This window comes from Acomys minous, assembly GCF_964271855.1.
Source record: "Acomys minous genome assembly, chromosome: 1".
In the NCBI taxonomy this organism is placed as follows: Eukaryota; Metazoa; Chordata; class Mammalia; order Rodentia; family Muridae; genus Acomys; species Acomys minous.
Genome location: NC_140483.1, coordinates 150,834,633 through 150,852,816, shown reverse-complemented (window position 1 = coordinate 150,852,816; position 18,184 = coordinate 150,834,633). Strand labels below are relative to the sequence as shown.

Below are 18,184 nucleotides of genomic sequence, written 5' to 3'. Positions count from 1 at the left end.
ATTATTTATATAATTTTTCATCTAAGGAATCCATTTGTGAGTCCTGTTAAAACTGCTATTTCAACTGTAAAACAAGGTATTTTCTAATCATTACAAAGTGTTCATCCCCATAATCCTGCAAGGTGAAGGAATATTCTTATTGTTCTCAGTTTTATTTCAGATGAAAATAATAAGATGTCAACGGTACACCAGTAATGCCAGCATTGTGGAGGAAAAGGCTGGAGGATTATTAATTCCAGGCCAGCTGGGCGCACAATGAGACACTGCTCCACAAACAAACAAGTTTTAAAAACCCAAAACTTGATCAAGGCAACGTAGCTAGAAATAGCCAGCCTGGTATGTAAACTTGTATTTCAATTTTCCATAGCCAAGGATGCTACTTAACACCTACTCTCCAAATTTCTCTGGTACTGCATCCCGTGTTCAGGCCAGCCTGCCTTGCTAGTTACCTACCTGGCATCGTGTCCACCCCTCCTTCTGCATTGTGAATGTTTAGAGACTACTTTGCCCATCTTGGGAGCAGCCACACAGGCCCACGGAGAGGAGGGCCCTCAGGAGGATCTATACTGAGAAGGAATGAATGCTTGAGAGGGTGAGCTCCACCTCACACAAGTGAGTATATGGCCAGTCCACCTCCACTCTCTTTGTACCCTTTCCCCAGAAGGCCTGATTGCCTACAGCTGCTGGCTTCTCACAGCAAATGCACTCTTGCTTTTTGGAAAAATTTTAAATGCCCAGACAACAGATTCAATAGGAGGTCAGGTATCCAATAGTCAAAGCTGTGTTCTCTGTGTTCTCTCTCTCTCTCTCTCTCTCTCTCTCTCTCTCTCTCTCTCTCTCTCTATCTCTATCTCTCCAAATGATCTCAAAGGTAAACTGACAAGATCTTTGAACCCTTTGGTCTTTGGTTCCTGGGGCATGGATCATTCTTTGTCTATTGATGGACTAGGATGAAAGAAATTAAGAGGTTTCTTCCCCATCTTTTCTCTACCCTTCTTCCTCTCTCCCTCCCTCCCTCCTTCCTTCCCTCCCTCCCTCCCTCCCTCCCTCCCTCCCTCCCTCCCTCCCTCCCTCCCTGCCTCCTGAAGCACTCCTTGCAAACCTTTTTGCTTTCACGAGGTTGGGGACCATAACAAGGACTTATTGGAAACTAAAAATTAGAAAATCAGGACTCCATTCCATTGTCATAGGACTGTTTTTAATGGACTTCTGGGACTTGTTGCTAAGGCAACTTGGTGGGCCACAATCCTGGAATCTTTAGCCTAAAAGTTGAACATACACAGCGCTCAGCTTTCAGGGGCTGAGTGTGGGGAAGTCCAGTTAGAAGGCAAGCCTTTCTTCCTCTCTCTTCTGTCCTTCGTCCTGAGAACACAGCTGTGTCTGTATTTCTCTGACTATTGGGGTGAGGAGAGGCCTCTCTGTTCCCAAAATGAGACTTTGAATTAGTTCTTCCCCTTCCAGAAATGTCTTCAGCTTTATTAATCTGCTTCAGGTTGGTCTCTGGCTCTCACAAACCCAAGAGTCCACACGTATGTCTATTATCACCTTTGCTATTGGTTTTAAAATCCACCCCAAGTCACTTTCTCCATTAAATTGAGAGTTTCTCAAGACTGGATGCTTGTTTTTGTTGTTGTTTTGTTTTGTTTTTTCATATCTCTTGCACTTAGAAGGCCCAATGGTTACTACAGGATTAGCTGAGTGATTAGATTATATAGCAGCCTGTTCACTTTATTTATCCACTTAGCATACCTTAGCACAGAATGTGTAGTTCTATTGATTTCCATATGTTAATAACTCACCTTTTCATCTTAGATATATCTCATTAATAAACACACACACCTACATACATGATACAAGTATATGAAATAAACATAGCTAAGCATTGACAATAAGAGTAGAAATAATCTTCTAGGGCAAAGTGGACATTAGACAGATGATGTGAACTCTGTTATGTAGCTAAAAGGTTTGGTTCCAGGAAGGGAATTAGAGAAGAGGCTGGTTTGGTACTGAGTCAAAAAGAGATGACGTCAGGTTTACCTGGAGAGTATTTTATGTTCTGGCTTCAAGAGTCCCTCTGAACCCTCAGCTATGGGGTGTAAAACTGATAAGTCCTCCAACCCCCAAGGCGAGTTCCATACACAGAGAGCTCTTTCTGTACACAGGAACCCCAGGAGAGAAATGGAGAGAAGTCAAACATTGGCTACTGTGCCCAAGCACACTCACGGGAGTCTGCCAAACCCCAAAGCTAGAGAGGCCTTGACACGTTTCCACTTCAGAGTCTGCCCTTATAAAATGTGTTGCTAATTAAAACCACTGCCAGCTCAGTCTCTGACAGGGAAGCCCATCCACGTGCACACAGGCTATTGTTTTCCATGTTTCTAGCTTTCAGTAAATAAGCAATACCCACTAAGCCAGAAGCAGAACCCAACTCTCTAGGGCAACTTGAGGGGAGCCCTGTCCTACATCAAAGCCATCAGGCAAAAAACGTTAATCCAAATCCTCCCTTCTCTAGAGAAGGAAGGGGTTAAGTGGCAGATGATGTCACTGCTACACAGTGCTGTGGGCATATTTGATTTGGCAAGTGGTAAAAGGAGTACAAGACACATGCCCCAACAAAGTCAAGGATTAAATTGAATTCAATACACTTACCAAATTGAATTTGGAGTGTGTGCGTCTTTTTCCTCATCTGAGCCTTGGTCTGTGCAATTGTTTAAAAATTCATATCTGGTCATGTTCTTCCTTGCTATGGCTCCTTTATTGGCTTGCTGTTGCATACAGTCTAGCCTCCCTCACATGGCTATAAGACCTTCCCTTGTCCAGACCTCACTCCTCCCATGGCCAATCTTTCGCCACACCAAACCAAATGACCTGTAAGTGCTATTTTTTCCCTTCTCTCTGTGGGTTTGCACAGGCTGATCCATAGGGCTAGAATGCCTACCGTACTGATCCTCTCCTCATGCCTGGCCAGCTCATAAACAACTCTTCAGCCTCACGTAAGGACTCCTCTCAGTTTGGAATTCTTCCCTGACATCCATTGTTGTCCTTGTACAAATGCTCAAGTTGGAGAGATGCTTCCTGTGAGCTTTCCTCACTTTTCTTACCATGCTTGTCTATTGCAATTGATATGAATGAAGTCTTGAGCTGATCTACAGCCTAATTTAGAACCCAGACCCTAATTTAGTATCCCACACCCTAATGTTGCAGACAATTGGCTGGTAAAGGGTTACACAGCTGAGACTGCAGGAAAGACTGAGGCCACAGGTACAGACAAGCCTATACATTGATGACTAGAAATAAGAACAACGAATTCATTATTTCACTCATTATTACAGATATTTGTTCACACTTATGATCATGTGGCCAATTGTAGCTACAACTGCTCAGCAGTGGAAAGGAGTAAAATATTTATTACAAGCCTAGAAAAAGATAAAGATATGTAATTTAAAGAGTAGTGTCTACAGAAAGTGTGTCACTTTTACATCATTTCAAAGTCAAATGTCATTCTATAGTCAGGGGTATTTTAATATATCTGTATTATATCTGTATTATGTATACTGTACTCATTGAGTATGTTGGGGATTGCAGACAACACTAGGGCCAGTGTGGTCTCTGTTTGTTTGAAGAGTACAGTTTAAATTGATGTGTGTGTGTGTGTGTGTGTGTGTGTGTGTGTGTGTTTTGTGCAATTGCATACATATTTTCTCAGACTATCAAAATAAAGATAAGGAATTAGATAAGAGGATTTGTTAGGAACATCTAACCCTGTATGAGGGCAACAGAAAAACTACTGTTGGAGATGAGAGGGTAGTGGACTCTGGCTATAAGCCAGACTGAAAGCAAAAAGCACTAGGCAAAGAGAGCAGCGCATGCAAAGCCCCAGAAATGAGAAACAAACAGTGATGCTCTAGAAAAAAAAGAGAGAAGCCAATGGAATTGAAATGCAAAAGCAGAAAAGGGGTAGAGCTTGAACCTGAAGAAGTGGCTGGGTGGGTGGGAAGCAGATTGTTAGTCTCCTAAGACAAGGTAAGGCTTGTTTTAGAATTTTATCCTAAGTGTAATTTGGAAGCCAAGGAGAGGGTTTGAGCTTAAAGCTAAGTCCAATTTGCCGTGTTAAAAATCACTTGGCATCACCACTCTGGAGGATGGGTTGGAAGGAGTAAGAAACCAACTGAAAGGTTGCTAGAGTTTTTGTTTTTGTTTTTGTTTTTTGTTTTTGAAAAGGCAGGGGTTTCTTGGCCTTAAGCACTGAGAAGTGCAGGACAGTAGATGGAGTCAGGAGATACTGAGGAACTTGCCCCAGTGACCCTTTGGGATGGGTTGACTATTGGGCTGAAGTGGAATGAAGGATCAGCACTCTAGCCAAATAGCCTCAGTCATTCAAACAATTCTTCCTTAGCACCCCACTGCCGGCTGGAGAAGTGAGCATTGGGATAATGTCTGCAAAGGGCTCCGTCTTCTCTCAACTATGGAAATTTAAAACTGTCTCTAAGACAGAATTGTAACCCTTATTTCTGAGACATCATTGAATAAAACAGAAACTTTTCTGGTTTTTATTTTATCATGTATTAATTCTATATAGGAATATTTTCATTATATATATATATATATATATATATAGTACTTGGTCATACTTAGCACCTTTTCTTCTTACAAATCTCCCTGCTTCCTCTTGCTGATCTCCCTTATATTCCTAAAGAGTTCCCCTTTGGAGCCTTTTTTAAAAATCAAGATTCCACATGTGAGAGAAAATAGACAATATTTGGTTTTCTGAATCCAGCTTATTTCACTTAACACAATGATCTCCAATTCCATCCATTTCCTTGAAAACATGATATTTTTCATCTCTGTGACTGACTAGTATTCCATCATGTGTATGTAATACATTTCTTTATCCATTTTTGTTTTGATAGGCAGATTTTCCACTAAGTTTTTATTGGGTCAAATGCTGGATGCAACCCACAACCAATTCTCATCTGCCGCCAACAGAGTGCAATTTTCTTTCTGTGAGCATGTGTGTGGTTTTATTTTTATTGTACTTGGTCACTTAGAATATTTTAGACTCTGTTCATCAGGCCTGACTTGTGTGAGCAGATGACATATTCAGTTCTGCCCCGGTTCCTCGATTCTTATATGAGTTTAAGCACATTGACTGGCCGCCATGATGTTAGAGCACTTTTTAGGTGCATTTAAATCATCTCCATTGGTTGTGGTCAACCAGATACATTATGCTTCCCATTGTGATAATTATGAAATAAAAATGCTCTGGTAGCCCAGTTGGTAGAGTTTGATCCCAGCACCACATAAGCAGAGTGTGATGGCTCCTGTCTATAGTTTCAGCACTGAGGAGGGGTCAGATCTTGAAGAGTTCACACATGGATTAGGAAGAATGCACATATTCTTCTAAGACACATAAGCACACCCTCCTCTTCCAACGACAGCATGATACTGCAGTTACTAGGTTGATCTTAAGACCATGAGCCACCAGTCTAAAGAAACCCAACAGCAATGCAATCTCCCCAAATGCAGTCTTTCCCAAAGAGAAAGACCTCGGCCTGACACGCCTGACACTAACCTGAGGTAGGTCTGTGGCAGATTAAGGCAGGCAATGTTTGCTGTGCTGACCATTTTCAGGATGGGTAGGCTGTGCTGCACTTTCAATTGATATAGGAGACATACATTTTGGAAGAAGAGCCCCAGTCTTCTTTTAATTACAAAAATAGTCCTGGCCTTCCCTTTGCACACTCACTGAGGTGTAACTTCGTGTCCCACTTTTGTCTGATTTGATTTATGTAGTTTTCATGGACAAGCTAATAATGCCAAGGAGCCTTGTGAAAACTTGGTAAAAGCCATGAATGCTGGAATATTTCTCAGTTCGTTTTCAAATTCCTCACTAGCAGTTTCCAAACATCAGTGCTAGCAGGACTCAGGCAACGCCAGGCAGGCGAATTCTCCCACCCAAAGCCTCATTTTCTAGGACACAGTTACAAATGCTTCTAGCTTTTTACATATGTTCTAGAAAAGTTCTTGGCTGGGTCGGGAAAGTGTGTTTCCTTATTCTTTGGATTTCATCTTTGTAGCACAGGCTGCTGGATAAACATCACGTTCCCATGACTGGGAAATTTCATTCACCAGAGTGACTGCCAATTATATGTGCGGAATTTTTGTCCCTCTAGTGAGCTCAACAAATCCAAACAAAATGTGCCTCCTGTGATCTCAGCTGACTTTGTTTCAATATGATGCAAGTTGATGCTGTTTACTAGAGACTCAGGAGCCAGTGTGAGTCTAAACTATGATGAGATGAATATACAATATTACAATAGAGTCTTAACAGAGCACACAAATGGGTTTAGCTGCATGTGATTTCTGGAGGAGAGTATCTACAGATACCTGAAGATGGCCAAGAGAACCAGAAAGATTTGGTCAAGAAATTTGTCAACTTCAGGAAACTTACTGACCACTCCCCCCACCTCAACACAGGAAAAAGGTAGGACTTGAAGGCTGGAGCTGTGGGATGGAAAGGTGACTCAGGAGGACCCATAACTACAAAAAAAGCAATGGTGCTAGTCTAGGTACCGGAAGGACACAACCATTCTTCTCTTGTACCTTGATTTGTTTGTTGACCAATCTCAAACAAACCAAGAGCACAAGGAAGGACGGTGCAGAGCACAGACATCAGCTTCCTAGGGTCTATAGAGAAGATCAGACACTTGTCACAGGAGCAGGGAAGCAGCGATCTGAGAAACAGAGATCAACCTGGGTAGCTTTTACCATCTGACACCTGATTCTATCCCAAGACACAAAGGGGGTAAGTAACATGAGCAGGAAGGTATATATCCAATCTCATCCCTTAGTGCTGAGGCCTTGGAGAAAGCTTATACTCTCTGCCTCTGATTCTTTATTGATGAAACAGTCATTTATTGGGAATATTTGACAGTAGATACCCAAAGAAAAGAGCTGGACAAACCCAATCTCATGTCTTTAATTATCTGTTGGTTTATTCTCATTAGCGCTTCCATCACTTACACTTTCAGTGACAAGATGCCTGCCATGTGGAGATAGGAAAACCAATGTGATCACATTTTAGTACTGTGTTCCTGTGGTGTCCCCTGTTGATTCCTTCCTGGAATGATGAGAGATGGGAGGACCGATGTTGTTGTGTTGTGTTGTGTTGTGTTGTGTTGACTTGCTTACTGAGTCCTTGTGTGAGGAGATTATGCTAGTATTCTTAGCATGATGTGAACCCATCAGAACTTCCTGAGGAGAACACCACCTTTGTCATATCACATGGGTATAGGTCCTGAGGTAGTGCTTCCCTTTCCTGGTGTGCAGATGTGCACAGATGCTCAACAACTGCTCCCTGTCCTCTTGTAATCCAAGTCTTGACAAGATCATTTGTTTTCACAAGAAGAACTCAGGCAATTCTGTTCTTGATAGGTTGTTTGTTCTTTTCTAAAGCTCTCAGAGGAATTGCCATTTATTGTGGGTGATGCTGTCCTCTAGGTTTTTTTTTTTTTGTGTGTGTGTGTGTGTGTGAATTGTATGTCTGTCCTTGTTCACATGTATTGGAGTACAAATGTGTGCAAATTCACATGGAGGTCAGGACAACCTCAGAAGTTGTTTTTCTATGATGCATTTCATATTTTGTTTGAGACCAGGTCTCTAATTGGCTTGAAACTTTTCAAGTAAGCTGGAACTACTGGCCTATCAGCATCTGGGGACCAGCCTGTCTTGGCTTTCCGTCTTGCCACCACTGGGATTACAAGTACTTGCCACAGCACATGTATTTTCACATGGGTTCTGGAATTTGAACTGAGGTCTTCATGTGTGAATGTGAGAGCTTTACCGATGGAGATTTCTCTCCACCTTCCCTACTTGCAAATTTTGACTGGCCTCTTGGAAATGATGCTAGTGACTGGAAGAAAAAAAGTCACAGAGCATTCATTTAAATACTCATTGCTTCAAACCGATTACTAGGTGCTAAGAATAGGCCTACATCTCACTTTAACTTTTCTAAGTTAAAGAAACCGAGGCTTGGAGAGATGGATTGTTACGTCCTGCTGCCAAAGCCTGCGCTGGAGATGACAGGCCTCCCTGAATCAAAGCGTAAAGCTGTGTCTTCTCTGCAGACGCTTAAAGAGAATCGACTGGAATACTCTTCTCTAGCCACGACTATCTAAAAAGTAAAAAAATAAAACTGAACAAGGCAATGAGTTTCCTCATGGGAGGAGTGAGTCTTTTTGACCCCTTGCTTCCCGTTGCTTCCACCACCTCCTCCCTAACATGGGTGGCTGATGAACGTTTGCTGAATGAAAGAATGATCAGCTGAAAGAATCATCAATACAAAGATATTTCTGTCTCTGTGTGGCATTTTTCTAATGCATATTTATATTTCATATGACAGTATTTGCAAATTGCATAATATCCCCCTTCAGCATGACTTGCAGTGTAGAAATGCTTCCATATGCTACATGTTTCCCCTCATTTGACTGAAGGTGAAAAAAAAAAGACTAAGAAAAACATCACATGGTGGCTAAGCACCCATATAAACACAAGTCATATAGCACGTACTGTCCACAAACAGTGTATTTTGGAAGGGCAATTTTGCAAAAATAATATTGAAGTAGACATTCAGTTTGGGTTGATGTGGGTTAGGAAAATGTTCTTGTGAAGCTAAACACAGTTTTATATTAATTCAGTATGTTGTAGGAGGTAGGAGGAAGAGCTGGGTCCTGGGGCAATGTCCATATTCAAAATCGAGCTCTACTATTTAATAGCAGTGTGCCTTCTGCAACATGCTCAATGCATTTGCACCATATTCCAGAGACTCAGTGAAATGGAAGAAAACCACTACTTTTCTCATGAATTATTTGAAAGGGTTGAATTAATATAGAAGTTATTAAAACGACCGTCTCACAAATAGCAAGGATCAGCAAATGCTATTCACAGTTCTATGCACTCTGGCTCAGAAGAACCAAGCTTCTCCATCACCACCTTTCTCAGCTGACTTTACTTTGCACTCCCTAGAGTGAGTCTTTGAAGACTGACACCCGACCCACCCCTTCTCATTTTTGCATCATGTCACTGCCATTGGTCCCTACCAACTTTAAGACAAAGTACAGTCTTCAGAGTGGCCTTCAAGGCCCTACGAGAACTCATTCATTTCCTCTTCCTCTCGCCTCACTTCTCATTTCTCCAACTTGTATGCTTTACCAGTGGGTGCCAACAAAGGTTCCAACAAAGGTTCAGACTAGAAAAAGTGATATCGGATGGGCAAATAGTAATAATTGAGTGAGAGGGACGAGGTAATCATTTTGCCAATGGGTTTGTGGAAAGCTTAGAAAAGAGACCTATTGAAATTGCTCCTTAAGAAGTAACTTGATATTTGTCAAAGAATATGAATTAAAAGATGATCGAAGGGATCATCAAGACTGAGGAGAGGATTTGTTCCTGGCACCCAAAACAAGGTGTCATCATGCAGGCACGACTGGCTGATGCTGCCAAGGAGTGAGCAGCAAAGTTGGTATGAAGGGAGTATCATCCAGATCCTATAAATCTGGCCTAAGTAGCTAGATGGATAGTGAAAAATGTAGTGGAGATAAGGGATATGTGACCTTGTTCCGTGTGTGTGTGTGTGTGTGTGTGTGTGTGTGTGTGTGTGTGTGCACATGCTGAATGGAACCAGTGGGGAACTGCACACATGTACCAATGTCACCTAATAACATTCAGTACTAAGCCTAAGATCATAGCCTCACTCTCTCCTCTTCTGAGCAAGCGGTTTAGTCTTCTGGGATTTCTCCCTCTCATGTCCAGTATCTGACATTTGGCCACTTACTTCAAACCACAGCTAGAGTCTAATCACTTCTTAGCATCTTTGTGGCCACCACTATCATTGCAGTCACTCTGTCGCTATGGGATCATGATGATGGGCTACAGAACTCTTTGTCCGTTTCCACCTTACCCGCTTTCAAACCTGTCCTCAACACAGCAGCCAGGGGGGCCTCTTAAAGAGAACCCAGATTATGACTGCTTTGCCTGAGACCTACCAAAAACAAGTTCCCTCTAAGCCAATCCCCAGGTGTTTACTCTAGTGAGCTCTATGACACACCCCGTCCTCTCCTCCAGTCCAGCTCTCTGCCTTCCAGGATGTCATTGTCTATGTCGACCTTTCCTGGCCTCTTCCTGCCATGTTGAAGTCCTTGGTGTTCCTCAGCCATGCCAGGTCACTCCTTCCTAGGAGCTCCTGAAATGAATGACTTTTCTGTGGAAACTTATCCAGTCACCTGCCTCACCTCCTTTGTGGCTACCCATCCAGTCACCCCACCCACCTCCTTTGGGCTTTCACTTCATCACCACTTTCTCAGTGAGGCATCTTGTGACCATTTTACTCATAAGAAGCAGACTCTTTCTTTCTTATATTCTCTTGACGCCCCGCCCCCTTTCTGATATGGTTTCACCTTTTGCATATAGAAGCCTCTACTGTGTTCTGTATTTGACCTTCAAAATGTGTGTTTTCCTCCACTTGCCTATCTGTAACAGACATCATGTAGAGAGACTGACTTTTGCATTATTTCCTACTCTATTTCTCTGTGCCTTAAAAAGTGCCTGCCCACAAGTTACTTAACAGGCATTTGCTGAATGAAAGAATCCGGGCAGGGACTATAGCACAGTGTGTTGCTCTGAGGATGTGGTTTAGGAGGCAGATCTGGGTTAAAGATAGATTGGGGAATCCTTAGCAATGACGTGACAGCTGTGTGGGTGTGCCAATGACAGATCAAGCAGAAGATCTTTAGTGAAATTGTTAAAAAGAATAAATAATGAAGACTGTAAACGAAACAGGAAGAGGTGAGTGTCACGTCTTGCGTGGGACAGGGATTGAGATCTGAACTAAAATCTTTGCTATGCTTCTCACCAGCTGTAGGACCCTGGGAAAGTGACCGAGGCATGATTGGCCTCCAAATTCTTAGGGGTAGTTGGACAAAACAAACAGACAAATCCCAAGATGTCTATTTTTTTAAAATTAAGCTGATTTACCAATAAGGCACAGATAAATCAGTTCATAGAAGGTGATAACAAATATAGGCTGTTGTTGTTGTTGAGACAAATAACATAATTACTAAAGCCTGAGAAAGAATCCTAAAAACACAGGAAGAACTAGATGACTATCTCAGGGACAAATGAAGAGAAGTTTTAAAAGGGTAGGGTGGTAGACCCCGTAGATGGCCCATGGCCTAGGCAAGCATGCTAAAGGGCATGCTGGGCCCCAGCGTACAGCAATTTAATAAGAGAGTTTCACTTGAACCAAAAAGTTACAATCCCATATTTTAAAATGAGCTAATGGTTTCTGGAAAATAGCAATAATTGTCCCAGAAAACAATCAAATAAAAACAAAACAAAACAAAACAAAAAACAGCACTTGGTCCTTCAATTGTGTCCAGCTGACAAATGTAGGAACATGGTGACCCAAAAATTTGTTTCTTTCTGGTCCTTAGGAGATTTACTCGCTCACTAGTCAGAACTAGTTTGCTAGCTTTTATGAGGGTAAGCTATTGTGCAACTCTATTCAGCTGGCTCTGTGGGCGTTTATTTACAGATGGCTGCCATCTTGATTTATTGTCTGTCAAATTATAATTATTAAGGATGGGGTTAATTGTCATTTCAACCACCTGGTAATTACCCACTGTGCTTTCATGTGGTGACAAATCTGTCCTTTGGATCAAAAGTGGAAACTTCATAAAAATATTTCAGTTCCACGTCCGTCTCCATTCTTGTCATGTTCAGAATAAAAGATTAGTAGAAAGTATCAATACTTTCAAGTGTAATTTGTGGGCCATAAAAGGAAAGAATTGCCAATTGTGTTAAATAGTTTTGAGTAGCAGGGCTTGTAGAACCAGAATCCACTGATGGGAGTTCTAATCATTGAAATTAAAATTACAAGACATGCTCTTTCAGAGAGTGGTCTAATAAAACCTTTTAAACAATGCTCCTAGTATATCCCATGGTGCAGCACATAAAATGGTGATTTATGACCTTCTGCATTGTTTACCACACTGTGTACCAAAGCAACTTAGCCTTATATCCTTCTGCACTTTCAGGACAGAACTGAACAGAGACAGTGTGCTTACTATCGAGCAGACCTGGGGTGATGAAGCAGGTTCTTTCCTTGTTTATCTAAGGAGACTGATACAATTAGTTGGAATAAAAAAAAAGCCATCTACATGTCATATATGGGACATTACTCTTGTCATCTTTTGGCACCTGTTCCTCTCTTTGCATACTTTTGCAGTTTCTGCTTTCCCCGGCACAGCGCGTACATTCTCAGGAAGGCACACAAAACTCAATAAATTAGTCAGAATGGGATCAAGAAAAAAAACATTCCCACCAAAATATAACTTTGGAATGTTCTTATCATCCTATTATCTATTCTTCTTTCAGGAAATCCATCAAACAAGCACACTGCACGCAATTTGTTATAGCCTTTATAAGAGATCATAGCAAAGAAGCGCGTGGCTAAGGGTCCCAGTCTTTCTCAGCAGAGTTGCCTTCTGAGTGACAACAGTCGTTATCAGAGTCCCTTAAAGCCCAGAGCCCCACTTGGCTGCTTGCTCAGCAATGAGACTCAGCCTGAGCTGGTTTCTGCTAATGCCGCCTTTCAGCCTCAGAGAAGAGGTGTCTATCCATTGGTTCCAGAGAAACCTTGAGAGTGGCTTCTGCCTCCCTTCCTCTGTAAGACTGCAAGTGCATGAGTCAGGGAAAAAGCCCATGGGTTAGAGGGCCTCATAGCTTGTCACCAAGCTCAGCTGTTTCCAGATCTGTCTTAGGAGATCATGACCTGCTCCGTAGGATTTCAGATTCTTAGGCAACTTTCTCCAGTCAAGTGCCCCAACATGCCTTGCTCTGCTCTTTTTCTTCTCTTGCTTCTCCATGAGCCATGGGAAAATTCTCATCTTTCTTGTAAGATCTTATCTCTGGTGCCTGCTCCCTACCTAGTAAAGTCCACACACTTGCTGCCTCAGAGAGTTCTCAGGTCTCTTGCTGCTGGCTGCTACATTCCAAAGCATTCGTCCTGACATTCTCTCACCGTTTTCATCCGCTTTCCTCCTATGCTTCTAACCCAGTGCCTTCCACGTTAGATGCATGTTATTCATCTGGAACATTACTGCTTATTCTGTAAGACCCACAAGCCCAGAGGAGATGCCCCAATGGAGTCTTCCATAATCACCCGTCCCTCCAAAATGAATTCTTTCTTTTTCTATTTTTTTTCACTTCTTTATATCCATGCCCTGTGATGTAAAACTATTTTCCCCTGCTCTGTCTGTCCCTCTTCTAGGATCTTCAAGGGCAGGATGTATCACAGGTTTTGCTGTTGTTGTTTCATTTTGAAATCTGAGTTAAGGAAATTGAATATGTTTTTTGCTTCATATCTGTACATGTCTTTCTCTAGGTTGAGTGATGGTAAGTATTCAGTATGAAACATGTAAACGGCTAGCTGCTGGTGGACTCTTGTAAAAGATTTCTTAAATCTCAGCAAATGGTGCTGGTATCAACATTAGAATACCTAAGAAATTTTGTGAACAAATATGAACAGGTTTTATGGAAAAATCTATGTTTCCCCCACATCATAAATGACATTTGCTGATCTGAAGAAAAGACAGGTAATCATACCCAAATGGGAAGAAAAGAAAGCTTTGGGGTTTGTGGGGTGAAATTATTGTTTTTGCTTTTTTGTGGTTTATTTCCCCAGAATATTTAAGGTAATTGAGATATTTTATGGACAATGAATATTTTTCAAAGGATGTTATTGCTTTTCTACCTCCCTGCTTCCAGTCTATAAAGTCGGGCAATCTTGGGAAAAACCAGAAGGCTGCTACCTTCTACAGAGAAAAAAAAGTGCACAGTCTGTCTGTGTGTAGATAGCAGTCTCTTGATGGCAGGTTGGACCATCTCTTCCCAAACCCAAGATGACAGCTTAAGAAGGTATTTTTAACCTTTCTATTTCCTCATTAACTCCCCAGTCACTCCAAGTCACGGGTGTTTATTGGCTTTGAGGGCCCATCATGAGAACTATTGATCAATTAATTGTTAATAGACCTATGAAGGGACTTTTTGTTATTTTTGACTGCCACTGTACAAGGACTATCCTTTCTGAACCCAAATGTAACTTCATATGAAACCTGAACTATCCGGTTTCTGTTCTCTCAACATCATTAGGGACTTTCCACAGCGTAGAAGACAGCTAAGTTCTAGAGCAGCTTGAAAGTTGTCTTACTAGGGTGGATAACTCCTGGAGGCCCTGCCATTCTCTAGGAACCATGAATTACTGCCGCGATGATTTATATGTACACAGCCACTATCTTCTTATCAGAAAAGTACTGCTTCAAAGGGGAAATCTTTGTCCCTCCTACAGGAAGCAACTGAGTGAGAAGCATTTGTATGAGAGAGGTCAGAACAATGCTGTATTAGACACATTTAAATTCTGTTCTTGTATTCTCTTCTATGTCAACACAGATAGATAGTAAAGGAAGGATACACAGGAGGGGTCTTCATTTCTGCAAAATAAAAGGTCCCAAAAGACCAAGATAGCATCACTTTTATACCTGGTAGGAGTTCCCTAACTTTTACCATAGCCATAGTATGGTGAAAGGAATATTTGCCTGAGAGAAAGTGGCTGTGAAGTCTGGTCCTCAACGTCTACTGATTGACCATATCACCTCATTTTCTCTATCCTCAACTTCCTCCTCTCCATAAGGTCTAGGTTCTCTGCAAAGTAGAGAAACATAGGGTGATGGATGAATCACTTTAATAACCTCTAGGTCACACACACACCCTGACACATATCTGCCAAGAAGCCTCTTCCTATCAAAATTGGTTCTCAGTCCTTCTTAGCTGTGTTTACACCCATGAGAATAGAACTCCACTCCTGGGAGTAGATTATATATAAAAAAAAATCTCCTTAGGAAGGAGGAAAAAGTGTAATAAAAGATACTGCTCACTGTGAAGTTCAAACCTCATCACAGACTCTGTGGCCAATAGATGAATGTATCGGCACTGCTTGTGGTGGTTTCAATGTCATGAGAACCGCAATGAGGAAAGGCAAAGCATTTGCCCTGTGGCTTGCAGATACATCTGTGAACAAGAGGAATGTGTGGGGAGTAGCTGTCCATGGTGTACCCTCTCTGAGCCAGGCACTGAGTGCTTGCATCAATCTGCTCCTTCAGTCCTCAGAACAGCTATGAGGATAGATCCAATTGCTATAATTTATGGATTAGGCACACAGAGCTCAGAGACTTGGAGTCACTTGCCAAGCTCGTGACTGCAGTTGGTGAGCTAATACTCAGAATTCAAACCTAGCTGGGTGGATTTTTGTTGTCACAGTGGCTCTGGTTTACAGTCACTGTGTCTCCAAGACATTAAGCCACTGAATGCTCACCCATTGTTCTTGGCAAAGTAAAAAGCTGAGCCCCTGCAAACTTCTGCTAACCTTTTTTTTCAACAGATCAAATATACTGAGATGGCCCTCGGCTTTTTGACTTACAGTATTTGCAGTTCATGATGGTGCAGAAACAATGTGCAGTCAGTAGAAGCCTTACTTTTGAAGCTTGTCCTTTTCCCTGGCTGGAAGTATACAGTATGCTGTACTTTTCATGCTGGCTAGCATTGTGAGTTGCTGCTCCCAGATAGCCTTGCTATCCTGAGTAGAAGCATCCCATATATTTCAGAGCTGTGATGCTCCACAAAGAGGGTAAATCAAACACATTCTTGACCCTATTATGGGCATATTGGGATGTAACCTCACTGTAAGTCATGGGACATCTGTACATGTATGTGTGTTTTGATTTAAGGATCCCTCAACATATGTGGTTGACTCATTAGCATTGAACTCCTAGCCAATACAGCAGAGTCTAGTGGAGAGGGCCTGTAATCCTAGTTAATTGAGAGGCTGAAGCAGGAGGATCAAGAATTCAAGGGATTTGTATATCATGTATGAGGCCTTGAGTTCACTATGAAAGAGAGAGAGAGAGAGAGAGAGAGAGAGAGAGAGAGACAGACAGACAGACAGACAGACAGACAGACAGATAGACACTATGTTTTGGAGCAATGAATTCACCAACAAAAGGCACAAAAGTGTAAAATATGTTGGCAATGCAAATTTTTCACTGTTCCACATATGTCTGTGAGCAATTGTGAAATCATGGGGGTTTGGGAAGTTGAAAAAAATTGTAGTGAGAAAATTCACAATTACAGAATCCATGAAAAACAAGGGTTGACAGTTCTATGTATTCACAGATAAAAACAGGAGTGTCCACAACACAACAGACACTGTTCTAGACACGAAGGATCCAGCAATTAGCAGGAATGGCATTTTGAGAAAGGACTGCAAATAAGAAGTATACCATCATCAATGGTGATGACAAATGGAATTAAGAGCAGCTTTGGTAGAGATAAGAATATAAGTAAGAAGGAGGACCCCAGGGAGGATTCTTAAATCTCACTCAGAAGGGGAAATAGAATAGGCAGCAGAAGCAATTAAAGAGAGTGAATAAGGTAGAGAAGGGATTGCAGAGATAAATGAGGGTGGAGATCAGACTTGAGGGGAGGAGGAGCAGGAGGATGGAAGGCCTTCAGAAAGAAGAGAAACCTTAGGCGGGGACATTTCTGGGGTAAACTGGAGACCTAGGACAAGGTAGGTTTTGGGGAGGATACAAGGGTGACTCTAGCTGAGACTCCTAGTAGTAGAGGTCATAGAGACTGAAGAGGCCACCTTTTAACAAGATAGGACTCCTAGTGGAGGGAGGGGAACACCACCCCACCCACAAAAATCTCTGACCCAAAATTTACCCTGCTTATAATATGTGCAGGGATAAAGATAGAGCAGAGATTGAGAGAATATCCAAACAATGCCTGGCCCACCCTGAGACCCACCCCATGGGAGAGAGGCAACCCTTGATACTATTGATGATACTCTGCTATGTCTCTAGGCCAGAGCCTAGCATAGTTGTCCTCTGAGAGGCTCCACCCAGCAGCGGGTGACAGATGCTGAGGCTCACAGCCAAACATTGGGTGAAGTGTAGAGAGTCTTGTAGAAAGGTTGGGAGAAGGATAAAAGGACTTAGAGGTGACAGGAGCTCCACAAGACCAACAGAGACAACTAACCAGGACCCAGAGGGGCTTGCAGAGACTAAAGCACTAACCAAGGACCATGCATGGACTGGACCTAGGCCTCCTACATAGAGGAAGCCAATAGGCAGCTCAAGCTTCATATGAGTCCCCTAGTAAGGGGAGCAGGGGATGTCCCTCTGTTGCCTGCTTTTTTGTTGTTGTTGTTTGTTTGGTTTGTTTTGTTTTTTGTTTTTATCACGTCCCCCTGGAGGGGATGCTTCACTAGGCCACAGGGGAAGAAGACGTGCTCAGCCCTGATATGACTTGATGTGCTGGGGTTGGCTGGGGAGGGGGATCCCCTTCTCTGAGGAACAGGGAGGGGAATAGGGGAAAGAGGGAGGGTGGGTGTGACAGAAAGAAAGGAGGGATGTAATGTGAATAAAGAGATTGATTTTTTTTAAAAATTTTTAAGTGTCAGGTTTCCATTCATATAAGGTAGTCTCTGAGGAATCTGTCAAAATACCATCTAAACTGACAGAGGAAGAAGCAAGGTCCCAGTCAGAAGCCAATGTGGCTGGAGCTGAAAGAAGAGGTGGTAGGTGAGGAGATCACAGACAGAGAGGTGTGATAGAGGGTACCAGAATCCCGAATGGAATACCATGCCTCTAGACTTAGTTCTTGAATGGGCCATGCAGCAAGTGCAATAGCAGCACTTGGGTACTCTGCGGGTGGTCATGAGGCTGGAAAATAAAAACGCTGTAAGTTTTCAGCTCACGGGACAGACCCAGGTATGGCCTTCAGAGAATCTTGGTGATGACATGACAGAGGCTTTGCTAAGGTTCCCAGACCCCCTGCTTCCTCTGTGGCTGGGTAGGGTACCTGAAACTGCCTGGTTAAGGAAAATGACTGAAAATCAGCCTGGGCTTGGGTGAGGTTCTATAAGATAACACGGCCCAGGGCTGCAACACTGAGGACAATTTCATCAGCATCTGTCCTGCATCCCAGGCAAAGTCAGTCACAACAAACAAACCATCCCCGAGACAACAGCAGCAGAGACTGGAAGGGAAGGATATCTACGGGCCAATGG

At 42.5% G+C, this 18,184-nt stretch overlaps 1 long non-coding RNA gene across 1 annotated transcript in view; it reads left to right on the top strand.

The window, feature by feature from the left end:
- Positions 1–6,333: 6,333 nt before the first annotated feature.
- LOC311594403 overlaps positions 6,334–18,184 on the top strand; it is a 77,082-nt gene continuing 65,231 nt past the window's right edge. The window contains exon 1 of the long non-coding RNA XR_014778073.1: positions 6,334–6,484. This is a non-coding gene — a long non-coding RNA (uncharacterized lncRNA). The remainder of the gene's footprint in view (positions 6,485–18,184) is intronic.